Source organism: Harpia harpyja, chromosome 14 (genome assembly GCF_026419915.1).
Source record: "Harpia harpyja isolate bHarHar1 chromosome 14, bHarHar1 primary haplotype, whole genome shotgun sequence".
NCBI classification, from domain to species: domain Eukaryota; kingdom Metazoa; phylum Chordata; class Aves; order Accipitriformes; family Accipitridae; genus Harpia; species Harpia harpyja.
The window spans coordinates 39,801,473-39,814,270 of record NC_068953.1 but is presented as its reverse complement, the minus strand read 5'-3'; the positions used below and the strand labels follow the sequence as shown (position 1 = coordinate 39,814,270).

Sequence of the window (12,798 nt, the reverse complement as noted above, 5' to 3'; positions counted from 1 at the left end):
CCTTCTCTTCTTCCCTGGAAGCAGCAGAGACACCAGCTGGGGGGTGAAACCATCCCCCCCTCCCGTGGCAGGATATCCCAGATGCCCGGCTGAAGACAAGGCGCTGGGAGCTTCAGCTGTAGCCCCTGGGGTTACGCCTCTCAAGGCCTCTGCAAGGCTGGCAGCAGGTGCCCGTCATGCTCCGTGCAGGTCCCAACTGCAAATCTTCGAGTGGAGCCTAGCCCTGAAACTCCCAGGGAGCCGCGTGTCATTGCACAGGGCACGTGATCAGCAGGGCAGAGAGGGCTGGAGCAGGTAGTTGTGGCCGAGTGGTGAAGGCGATGGACTAGAAATCCATTGGGGTTTCCCCGCGCAGGTTCGAATCCTGCCAACTACGGGGCGCAGTCCCCTTTTGGGCTCCCTGCAATTGACCACGCTGCAGCCAGCAGTGGGACTCAGCTCCCCACTGTGCCTGGTGCCCAGGGAGACAGTGAAAGCCCCTTGCCTACGGCACTTGTCCTCGCCCCCCCACACCCCACACCCCCCGAAATTCCTGGATGAAAGGGAAATCCTGCTCCCATTGACAAGGTAGGCAGGTTGGGGGAAGAGAATGGACCAGTGCCGAGTACCAGCCATGACAAGAGGTCCAATGTTAGAATCGTAGAATCATTTAGGTTGGAAAAGACCTCACGATCATCGGGTCCAACCGTCAACCATGCCCGCTAAACCATGTCCTGAAGTACCCCGTCCACTTGCTTTTTGAATACCTCCAGGGATGGTGACTCAACCACTTCCCTGGGCAGCCTATTCCAATGTTTGACAACCCTCTCAGTAAAAAAATTTTTCCTAATATCTAACCTAAATCTCCCTTGCCTCAACTTGAGGCCATTTCCTCTTGTCCTATCTCCAGCCACCTGACAGAAGACGCCAACACCCACCTCACTACAACCCCCTTTCAGGTAGTTCTAGAGAGCTATAAGGTCTCCCCTCAGCCTCCTCTTTTCTAGACTAAACAGCCCCAGTTCCCTCAGCCGCTCCTCATAAGACTTGTGCTCCAGGCCCCTGGCCAACTTGGTTGCCCTTCTCTGGACATGCTCCAGCAACTCAATGTCTTTCTTGTAGTGAGGGGCCCAAAACCGAACACAGTACTCGAGGTGCGGCCTCACCAGTGCCGAGTACAGGGGAACAATCACCTCCCTGCTCCTGCTGGCCACACTATTTCTGATACAGGCCAGGATGCCATTGGCCTTCTCGGCCACCTGGGCACACTGCTGGCTCATATTCAGCCGGCTGTCAACCAGCACCCCCAGGTCTTTCTCTGCCGGGCAGCTTTCCAGCCACTCTTCCCCAAGCCTGTAGCGCTGCATGGGGTTGCTGTGACCGACATGCAGGACCCGGCACTTGGCCTTGTTGAATTTCATACGATTGGCCTCAGCCCATCGATCCAGCCTGTCCAGATCCCTCTGTAGAGCCTCCCTACCCTCAAGCAGATCGACCCTGCCTCCCAACTTGGTGTCGTCTGCAAACTTGCTGAGGGTGCACTCAATCCCCTCATCCAAATCATCGAAAAAGATAAACAGAACAGGACCCCACACCGAGCCCTGGGGAACACCACTTGTGACCCGCCGCCAACTGGATTTCACCCCATTCACCACTACCCTCTGGGCTCGGCCATCCAGCCAGTATTTCACCCAGTGAAGAGTACACTTATCCAAGCCACGAGACGCCAGTTTCTCAAGGAGCATGCCATGAGAGACAGTGTCAAAGCCCTTGCTGAAGTCAAGGAAGATAACATCCACAGCCTTTCCCTCATCCACTAGGCGGGTCACCCGGTCATAGAAGGAGATCAGGTTGGTCAAGCAGGACCTGCCTTCGTAAACCCATGCTGACTGGGCCTGATCCCCTTCTTATCCTGGACTTGCCATGTGAGTGCTCTCAAGACAAACCGTTCCATAATCTTCCCCGGTACCGAGGTCAGGCTGACAGGCCTGTAGTTCCCCGGATCCTCCCTCCGACCCTTCTTGTAAATGGGAGAATGGACCAGTGCCGAGTACCAGCCATGACAAGAGGTCCAATGTTGTTGGCTCTTGAGCAGAACTTAAGAGCCTGATCTCACCTCACACCTCAGGCAGAACAACCCTACCAGCTGTCCTCCCTAGGCCTGAACCTACAGCAGCTCACCTCCAAAGACAGCCTGCACAGCATGGCCCTCATTGCTAAAGATGAAGGGGAGGCACCTCATGGATCGGAGATCTTGCCAGCACTCACAAAGTGCCCCTCACTTTAGGTGTCACAAAGGCAGACTGGTGTGGAGCAGCAGGCAAGGGGTGGGGGTGGGGGGAAGAGAAGGGGCCAGCGCCAACTATGAGCTACAGAAGAGGTCCTTCTTTGGACCTCATTGCTAACGATGAAGTGAAGTCATATCATAGACCTAAGATCTTGCCTGGGGTCCTGGGGATATTCTGCCTGACCCGTCCCCAGCCCTTGCACACATGGACAACCTTTCCCAGGGGCCTTTCCCAAATTTAGCTTGAGGATGAGGGGATGAGGGGTGGGGCTCTCCTGTCTCCTCCTCTTCTGGGAAAGACATGGAAGTGCAGAAGAGGCCATGGTGGTGCCCGTGGCATCAGGAGACCATGCCCTGCCATCACCGACCCTGATGGGCGGGATAGAAAAGAACCAGAGGCTTCCCAGAGGGCTTCTTTCAGTCGCATACCCAGCTGCTCCCAACAGAGCAGCAGCTGAGGAGGACCTGTTGGTAGCCTGCCTGGGTGGTTCAGCATCTTAAGGAAAAGGGAAACCCTGAGGGACACGTGCAGAGAGAGCCCAGACAAAGAGAAGGAGAGACGAGCCCATTGCTGGTGCATGGTCCGTTCCCTGCAGCCATGCCACTGAGGGTGGGGGAAGCATTGCAAGGGAAAAAGAAGCTCAGAGAGATAGTCAGTATGAATGGAGAAGGAAAGGGGCAATGGAGAGGGCACCTGGAAGGAGCCAGGGACCTCTTGATCTGCAGCAAAATACTTTCCCCTGAGCAATAGCCCCTGCAGCAGATAGGCTGGGGCCATGCTCCCCACGCTCACATTGGCACCCACGTCCCAGCGCTCTCCATCCCGCTTTTGTCTCCGCTGCATGCTCTGGCCTGTGGATGGGACGGGGCACCAGCAAACACAAGCCCAAAAATGCAGGCCTCAGCACTGCCACCTCGTCCCTCATGCTCACCAAGAGGCTTTACCAGCTCAGCCTGCCCAGAGCCTTCCCTGGGACACCTGGCAGCATTTAAGCCTGGCCACCTCCCAGTGCGGGTGGGCCAGCCCTGTCCTGTGGCGACTGGGAACCACCTCCACTCCCAGCAGGGCTGGGCAGGACAGGAATGGCACCAGGCACGGAGAGGAGGGGTTTCTCTGGCTCTTCGGCACCCTGCACGGTGGCGGGGGCAGCCCTCGGATCTCAGGGAGCAGCCAGGGCAGGCCTGCGCCAGGAGGGAGGACAAGCCAGGAGCTGTGAGGGAGCACAGCACAGCACAGCACAGCACAGCACTGGCAGGGCAAGGCCCTCACCGCTTGTCTGAAAGGCAAGGCGCCAACTGCTAGACAACTTGCTTAGAAGAACAAACACTGCCTAGGACTAAGGCCTTTTACCGCAGGGTCAACATGACCTGAAGACCCAACCTAAACTGGCTCCCACTGGCTGAGAACACCCCATGCAGATGATAAACCAATGGGAGATTTGTCTTTCAAAAAAACCCCAGGTATACAGCCACGGCCAGAACAGCAATCAACCTGAATCTGGTATAAAGCCCCTCCACCTGCACGGGACATTGGTTTAGAACAATGAAGATTAACACCCCACTGAGCATCTGTCCACACCACCTGCCCAGGAGAAGCACATAGTGATCTTGGGAGCAATAGTAACTGATTAGCCCACCCCTTAACATGAGTAATTTGATTGGTTGACACAACTGTATTGTAAACATATACCAGCCCTGCTTTCCTCTGTCTTGGGGTCCTCCATGCATTAGGCTGGGGCACCACTATGTGAACAGCCAAACTCGGAGGATTAATTCCCTTGGTAATTCTATGCTTGGTAATGCTAAGCGTCCTCGTGTCCCTCCTCAGCCGGCAAAGAAGGGACGTTGACGCCGGGCACAGTCCCACAGCCCCCTGGGAGCTGGATTTCTGGGCAGGGTGGCAGCCCTCCTGAGCTCGCTGGAGAGCAGCTCCCCTCCACCCTGCAAAGCAACAAGGCTGCCCCCTCGCTCCGGGGTTTCCTTCAGTGCCTGCAGAGCCAGCTTGGGTGGTCAAGAAGAAAGTCCCCATCCAGGGTTATGGGCAGGAGATGTGGGGAGAAGGGCAAGGCAAGGCCCTTGAGCTCCGCAGCGAAGGCGCAAAGGAGGTGAACTTTCCTGAGAGCCAATTTTCTGGCCCGGGTGAGGGCACAGGACAGAGGAAGGGAAGGAGGCATGAGGGCTGGCAGTGCCAGGGAGCATCAGGCAGGGCCGTGGGAGGTGCCGGCAGAGGTGCTGGGGGGAGCAGAGTGGCGCAGCGGAAGCGTGCTGGGCCCATAACCCAGAGGTCGATGGATCGAAACCATCCTCTGCTAATTGTCGCTTTTTTTCCCTCCTCCTGACAGCTGCTGCCTCTCCCCGCAACTTTTAACCTGCACTGCTCTAGCTCTCTGGGCACCCATGGCCATGGCCCTCCTGTTCCCTCAGCCCCTTCTCTCTGCCACTGCCACCTTCTTTCTCCTTTGCCGCCTTAGGAGCCAGCACTCCCATAGTGCCCCTCAGCAAGGCAGACGGGAGGCTGTGGAGCAGCAGGCAGAGCTCCCCCCACAAGGAAGCGGGTGTCCTGGGGACACAGGCTTTTCTCCCTTCCCATCCAGCAGCTCAATCCCAACTTCCCAGCCGCAAGCAGGGACCTCCAGGAATCTGCAGGTGGGGAGGAGGAGGAGGACAAGGCTGGTGCTACTTTGGGAAACACCAATGCAATCAGCTTGACCATCTGGGGGTTTTCTCCATCCTAGTCTGTTTGCTGCCGTGCTCACTCGCAGCTCCAGCCAGGAGCAGGGCTGAGTAGGTATTCCCAGTGGGCACTGTATTGGCCATACGTGGCTAGGTGTTGGTAGTGGTGGGGAGAGGGGCTGCTGCAGGGTGGCCTCTGTGGGGAAGAGCTGAGGGGCTGCCCTGCACCACACACACAGCTGGTTCCAGGGGCCTCCACAACACTGAGCCATCTGCAAAGCTTGTGGCACCCAGGGCACCCGTGCTGGCTGGAGCAGGCGGATATTCCTGGAGGAACTGCAACCTGCGGAGAAGGCACGCCAGTGAAGACTTTTCCTGACGGGCCTGAAGCCTGTGGAAGAGCCCACGCTGAAAGAGATTTTTCCTGTTCAGACGCGCAGCATGTGGAGAACCCATGCTGGAGTAGTCTGCAGTGAAGGAGTGCAGTTGAGCCTGGAAAAATTGGTTGGCATGGCGGTGTTTTCTTTGTCTTTTATTGCTCACTACAAGACAAAACACACATATAGCCCGAGCCTTTCCTTCTCTTCTGGCTGCTCAGCACTGGAATCCAGTGCTGGACACCCACCCCCTCACTCCCACGTGCACATCAGCAGGTGCTCTGAACCCTCGACTGTACCACAGGTCTGTGCAGAATCCAGGCCTGGAGCCCAGGCCTGGTTTGTCCAGTGTCCTGCTCCAACCCTGGGCAGTCCCTGATGCCAATCCACTCTCCTCACTGGCTAGTGCAGCTTGAGATTTCCCAGCAAATACCCCTCTCACACACACATACACACACAAAGACCCCCCCCCGCCAAAACCAGAAAAGCACAGTCTGACAGAAATGAGCTAGGAGTAGAATGCAATGAAAACAAGACCAATCGCATTCTTGTTCTTCACGTGTCTGCAAAGGGTTTCCAGGATGAGTTGCTCCTTCCCCTTCCCAGGGATCGAGGTGAGGCGGACCGGCCTGCTGTTGCCCCCATTCTCCTTTGCGCCATTCGCGAAGATAGGAGTGACAATGAATTTCTTCCAGGACTCAGGAACCTCTCCCAGTTGTCGCAACCTTTCAAAGATAATTGAGAGTGGCCTCCTCTATAGGTCTTTCTTGCCTGAGTGCTTCACGAGCTGGCAGCAGGAAGATAGCACGGGTATCTGCAGGTGAGCTCCCTGCTACCTGAGTGCCTGACTGGCCAGAAGCCAGAAGATCGCTTGCATGTTGACTGTGAGGTGGCCTCTGGCTCTGCAGGCAATGGGCCACCCACAGGCATATCGCTTGTGCTAAGTGCTCGTCTTCATTCCAGAGTGGATACCACTGCACGGTATATCTTTTTATACCCAAACACTTCTTGGTCCAAAGGAAGCGGACAGTCCCTGAGAGGGAGATCTGAGAACAAGCGGGCATGACAGTGTCAAAAATGGCCGTCCGGCAATCACAAAGCAATAGGAGAACCCACAGGGGATGACGCTGTCAGAAGTTGCCTCTTCCCTTTGTTTAGCGAGTGGGGGCTTCCTTGCCTGACGTGCTTCTGGGTACACAGGTAGGGTTGGCTGGTCCTGACAGCCAATCACAGGTCTGCCTGAGAGCAGGTGGGCCTGATGGGGTCCAGAAATGGCTGTCAGCCAATCAGAGAGCAGTATGAAAACATGGTTGTTATGGTGCTTAATAAGAAAATGGCAGCTGAAAGAAAATGGTGCCCCCCGTGTATGTAGGGGAAGGTACGTCCTGGTCACGTGTACTTCATCATTCATCAGTGCCGGCACGGGCATTCACCAAAGCAATCATCCGTCGCCAAAACCAGGGGCAGCACAAGGCAGATTTTAGCCCAGGAACAGGTAATGCGTGGAGTCCTGCAAACAAATTGTTTACGGGCACGCAGCACAGAATGTGGCAGATGCTCATATCTGGCCAAGCATCATAGACCAAGAAACTTGTGCTAGAAATGATCCACCTGGCCTATTTGCACATTATATAGACAGAGAATTGCTACCCTAGCATTGCCTGCTTTTTACTTACTGATTGCTGAGCTACTACTACACACGTCTACAAGCTACGGACATATCCAGTGCCTAGGAAGAAACCCAGGCTGGTTGCTGTGCCTTTTTAATTCAGCCAAAGGGTACATCATGCAACCACACGCTAGCCCAGGACAGCGTGATTGTGACTCCGACTGGGGCAGACTCCGACCGCGCTACCTCAGCGTTATGCCCTCTGGTATTCCCCATGGGCACTGTATTGGCTACACATGGCAAGGTTTTGGTAGTGGAGGGGTCAGGGGGTGCTGCAGAATGGCCTCTGTGGGAAGAGATAAGGGGCTGCCCTGTGTCAGACACAGTCAGTTCCAGCTCCACAGTGGACCCACCGCACAAGACAGCTGAGCTGTCGTCTACATTGGTGGCCCCCCTGTGAAAACATATTCCAGAAAGGGCAAAAGAGGCCAGGCAGAGAGAGCTGGAAGGAGCAAAAAGAGTGGGAAAGAGCAGAGGGAAGACACATCCTGCTTGGACAGGTAAAGGAGTCTGGTGTGAAGCACTGCAGTTGTCCCGGCACAGGGGAGAGGAAAGGCGGTGTTTAAGTTTGTCTTTTTGTTTCTCACTACTTGCATCTGTTTTAATTGGCAAAGAATTAATTTTGCCCAAGTCAAGCCTGATTTTCCCACAAGAGTTTTTGCTAAGCCATGTCCGTGTGTTTATCTTGAGCCAAGAGATTTCTCAGTGTGTTTTCAGTGCTCCGCATCGCCCTGCGGGTGGGGAAAGTAGTGAGCAGCTGGGTGGGCGTTTGTCTGTGCTTAAACCACCACAGGTACGTACACGCAAACGCACACGCACCTGCATAGTACGTGCGCAGCTGGCCCACGTATGAACGCAGATGGGGAGCGTCACCATTAGCAGCACCCAGCAGCTGGAGTTTCCGTAGCCAAGAGCTCACACGCAGAGAAGCACACCCATGTGCCAGCAGCTTGAGGTCATGTGTATGTGTGTAGGGGTCTGGAAGGAGGAGGCGGGATAGTCTGTGAAGCGGAGGAGCAGGCAAGAGGGCAGTTTGTGACCTGGCAGAGCAGGAGGCAGGCAAGACTGGGACGTGGAGGAGCAGGAGGGAGGCCAGGCTCTGGGCTGGAGGAGCGGGAGGCAGGAGTGGCCCAGGAGCGTTGGTGGTATAGTGGTGAGCATAGCTGCCTTCCAAGCAGTTGACCCGGGTTCGATTCCTGGCCAACGCAGGCAAGCTTTTACTCAGCCTGGCTCCACAGTGCCTTGCCTGTCCTGTTCCCAAACAGCGCAGCTTCCCCCCCTCAGGAAGGTCACCTCGCATAGGGCGGTCGCGCCACTCCCCTTGACTCCCCCTGCAGCCTTGCTTCATGGACAGGCCTCTGGGCACCTCCGAGCCCAGCAGACACAGGCTGGGCTTTTAGCAAGGTCAGCCTTGCAAAAGCAGACTGCGGGGGCTGCTTTGCACCATTCTGAGATTCTCAGGCAGCGCTGAAGCATGGCAGCAGGTGCCCAGAGAACTTTGTTTGGGATTTTCCATGCCTGGGTATCACACTCAGGTTTCAGTGGGGCTCAGGCACTGTGCCACCTGCTCTAGCTTTGGGGCTAGCCCTGCTTTAGGCAGGCATTTGGACTAGTGACCGCCTGAGATGCCTTACAGTCTACCTCCTTCCATGAAGCAACAAGTCCCAGAGAGCTGTGCCCTCCTTCCTCTACGTCACGGGCAGTAAGTCAGCCTCTTCCCCGCAGGAACGGGAGCCCAGTCATTGCTCGGCACTTGGCGCATCTCCTGTCCTTTTGCCTTGACTCTCCAGACCCTTTCCCACACACTGACTCCTTGAGACCGACACAGCATTCCCCCAGGGGTTGGTGTGGCACAGCCCTCCTTGCCGAGCCTTCCCAGCCCCGAGCAGGGAAGAAGGAAGCACCCTGGTTGCCCCAGGAACCGTCCATGAGGCAGCGCTGCAGGCCAAGTGCTTGGCAGCGCTGCAGGCCAAGTGCTTGGCTTGCCACATCCTGAGGCTCTGGAGGGAATGGAGGAAGTCACGGGAAAGGTAGACGTGTGCCTGGAGCCCTTGACAGGACATTGGCATGCGTAGAGCCGTAATTCACTGACGGTTCCTTTGGTTGCTCCCGTGAAGGATTGCCTTGGGCTTTGGGAGATGTGTGGGAAGTGTGCTGCCCCTGTGCTGGGTACTCCGGTTCCATGTGGTATGAAGCGCGTGTAGGAGCTGCGGTCGCCAGTTTGCAGCCCTTGGTGGGAGCAGGGCAAGGGTGCTCCCGGGATACAGCTCCCCCTGCAGCAGTGCCAGGAGGAGGCTGGCTGAGGTGGGTTGGCTCTGGCAGCTGCAGGGGGCGGACCAGTAGCAGCAGCAGCGGGTCAGGATGGCCGAGTGGTCTAAGGCGTTGCGTTCAGGTTGCAGCCTCCCTGGGAGGCATGGCTTCGAGTCCCACTCCTGACAGGCTCTTCTCTCTGGCTGCCCCCCTTCATGCTTCTCTCTCTTCAGTGGAGGCTTCTTGCCCCTCTGGGGGCTCTGCTCAGCCTGCTGACCAGGTCTTGCTGCAGTCCCAGCTCCTGTAGAAGGAGAAATGGGCGTACCCATGCTGCCCCACCAGTAGCAGCTGGGTAGGCCTAGAACAGAATCATGGAGGGAGGAGAGCCCCTGGGGAATTCCACTTTTCCACTCTCCCCTACAAAAGTCACATTCTGCATGCCTCTCCCCTCCCCTGCAATGTGGAGCTTTGGACATTCTTCAAACATTCACCCACAAAACCCTCTTTCCCTGCTTCCGCTTTCCCCTCCAACAACCCTTCTGGTTGGAAGGCATTTCAGGGACTCAGAGAGTGCATCCTCCTGCTTCAGGCAGGCTCCCACCAGCTGATCAGTGCTTTGTCCTTTCGGGTCATAAAATACCTTGAGGACAGATGTTTTACAGCCTCTCTGGACCCCTGTTCCCATGCTTAGGCACCCTCTGGGTGATCATTTTTGATTGTGTAGCCAGTCACAAACTGCCTGCTCAATTTCTGACCATGGCGCTCATCCTCCAGCCATCGCAGGAGCCTCCTGGTAGGCACCAGGAGGCTCCTATTAGATCCCCGCTAAGCATTTTCTTCACCCAGCTGAGCAAGCCTTGGGTCCTCAGCCTTTCCTTACAAGGCCCCCCCAGCCCCTGACTATGCTAGGGATCCTCCGCTGAACTTGCTCCAGTTTATCATCACCTTTCCTTGGTTCCCCAGATAGTCCTTCTTCCCCCGTTTTGGAGATGGGGCAACTTTTCCCTCTCCTTAGTCATCAGGGAGCTCCTCTGCCCTCTGCTCCCAAAGCTGGAGAGCCCCTGCGATGCATCCTTCCCTCTTTCAGGCCCAGTGGCACATTGTGTAGGTGCCAATCCAGCACTAGGCATTGACCAGCAGGATTTCAACCCAGAAAGTTTCCCCGAACTGGCAGTTCCTCACCAGCAAAGATGGACAGCACCAGTGGGAAGAGGGACAGGTGGGAGTAAAGGCCCACCAGTAAGAGGCCAACAGGGGCATGGCAGGCTCTCTCCAACACTGCTGACAGGACAGAGGCATCCTCACGCAATCCCACCACAGGTTGCACGAGCACTGGTGGCATTTTTCAGAAGGACCGCAGTCAGGAAGTATGAGCCACAGAAGAGGTCCTCCTGTCCACACAGGAAGAGGAAGAGGAAGAGGAAGAGGAAGAGGAAGAGGAAGAGGAAGAGGGGACACGCACAGGGTGGTATCAGAGCATGCCGGAGCGTGTCGGGATTGAGGGAGATGCTGAAGGAGCTGGGATTGTTCAGCCTGGAGAAGAGAAGGTGAGGGGGCTTCTGCTGTATGAAGGTGGCTCTCTGGCTTGCCAAGGCCTGCCCTTGGCCAGAAAGACCTGGGGAGTGCAGGACCCAGGAGTGGCGTGGCCTCCTGCGTGAGCCTGCCTGGCCTGAGCTGCAGCTCCCAGGGGCTGGGGAGCTCTGGGAGATCTCTGGCCGCCCATTGAAGCCTGTAAGGGGGGCACAAAGTGTCCTCCCCGCAGTGTCCCGCAGGGAGGAGCAGCATCGGAGGCTACAGTGGATGGAACATTTGCCGTGACCTTGGGGAAGCAAACAGTCTGGGGACCACGGCAGCCCCAGCAGGCAGTGCTGCCAGGAAGGAAACCAAGGACAAAATGCCCCGAGCAAGGAAGCTGCCTTGTGGGCACTGGCCCACACAACCCACTGGCCCAGAATCCTTTCTCCCCGAGTGCTGGGTGAGACTAGCAGAGCCCCAGAAAGACCCTCCATTGCTTGGAGAAATGCTGTCTCAGCCCCAGAAGGGACATTTCTCCTCCTGCAGCGGCACAGCATCTGCATGGGAAAGGGCTGTCCCTTTCCCTGTGCTCCAGCCCTTGGAGTGCGGGGTCCCTCCACCTCTTTGCAAGACCTTCAGAGATTGGGCCCTGCTCTTGCTGCTCCCAGACACTCCTCCCACCCTGCTCGGTCCTGCGGATCCCAGGGATGGATGAGGACAGTCCTCAGCAATGCTGCTTCTCTGGCACATGCTTTCAGATTTGTGACTCTGTGGAAATTTAACCCTTCTCCCGTGACTAGGTGTTTCTCACACCCTCTCTGAATGTAACCTGCCATTTGATATCTTAGGCTTGGGCACGGCAGCCTGGTCTGTCCTGCGGGTTCAGAAGTACCGGCTGCCAGCCCAGTGCTTTGGGCAGTCCAAAAGTACCAGGCAGTTGTGTCCTCAGTGTCCTGGGCTAAGTCTGAGATCCAGCAGAGTGTCCCCGCCTGTGTTTCCTCCTGTCTGACTGCTGGGAGGAAGGGCCCTGCTCTCACCACACAGACTCAAACCTTGGCCCAAGGAGGATAGCACCAGTGCAGCTTTTCCCCGCTGTGTGCACGGACCCTTCTTGGGCAGGCAGTGTGGTGGTCCCAGGGCATGAGGAAAAGTTCCCTCAGGCTCACAGTGAAATGTACCTGAGTCTGGAGCAGCCTTGGGAGAGAAAAATCTCATTGTCACTGAGTGAGAGGCCACTTTGGGGCAGAAGGGGATAGCATATGCTGGAATGTTGAGGAGATTAAGCTGGAAACTTCATAAGCAGGTGTAAGTATGCGAAAACAAGATTCTCCCAGGCTACCAGCCTGGGTCTTGTAAGAGAGGGCATGCCAGGCTTGCACAAAGTGCTCTGCCGCTCCCTGGAAAGATCCTGCGAGCGGAGAGTCGCGCGGTGGCCCTGAAGGAAGGCTGCACTTGGTGATGCCCAGGGAGATGGAGAGACCAGCAGGCTGGGCCAAGAGGACATGGCTCAGAGAGGGTGGCCACAGGGGAAGGAGAGCACATGTCCAGGAGGTCCCATGGTGTAATGGTGAGCACTCTGGACTCTGAATCCAGCGATCTGAGTTCAAATCTCAGTGGGACCTTGAGCTTTTGGGTCCCTCAGGGCTTTCCTCAGCATGCTTACACATTGGCAGCCTTGCCTTGCTGTCAGGTCAATGGTTTAATGCACTCTCATCTTCCTTCCTTTCCTCCCCTCAGGGCTTTCCTCAGCATGCTTACACATTGGCAGCCTTGCCTTGCTGTCAGGTCAATGGTTTAATGCACTCTCATCTTCCTTCCTTTCCTGTGCTCCCAGCCCTGGGACCGACACCAGTGCCCCTTCTGCTGCCCTGTGCCCACCAAACCTCTGCAGCTTTCCTGAGCACTGGACCCCACCCCCTCTCTGCTCCCTTGGTCTGGATGGCTGCTCCTGGATGAGGGCATCCAGCAGTGGCTCAGAGAATCACACAACACCTCAGGTGGAGAGCATGCACTCCAAGCCTGGCTCAAAGCAGCCTCAAGTGGAGGAG

General features: G+C 56.5%; 4 non-coding genes across 4 annotated transcripts; all 4 read left to right on the top strand.

Annotated features, from left to right (window-relative positions):
* Positions 1-294: 294 nt before the first annotated feature.
* Positions 295-376, top strand: TRNAS-AGA (transfer RNA serine (anticodon AGA)). The gene has a single exon. It is a non-coding gene; the product is annotated as a tRNA-Ser (tRNA).
* Positions 377-4,506: 4,130 nt separating this feature from the next.
* TRNAM-CAU (transfer RNA methionine (anticodon CAU)) lies at positions 4,507-4,578 on the top strand. Its single transcript has one exon. It is a non-coding gene; the product is annotated as a tRNA-Met (tRNA).
* A 3,543-nt stretch (positions 4,579-8,121) lies between these two features.
* On the top strand, positions 8,122-8,193 carry TRNAG-UCC (transfer RNA glycine (anticodon UCC)). The gene has a single exon. It is a non-coding gene; the product is annotated as a tRNA-Gly (tRNA).
* A 4,107-nt stretch (positions 8,194-12,300) lies between these two features.
* On the top strand, positions 12,301-12,372 carry TRNAQ-CUG (transfer RNA glutamine (anticodon CUG)). Its single transcript has one exon. It is a non-coding gene; the product is annotated as a tRNA-Gln (tRNA).
* The last annotated feature ends 426 nt before the right edge of the window (positions 12,373-12,798 follow it).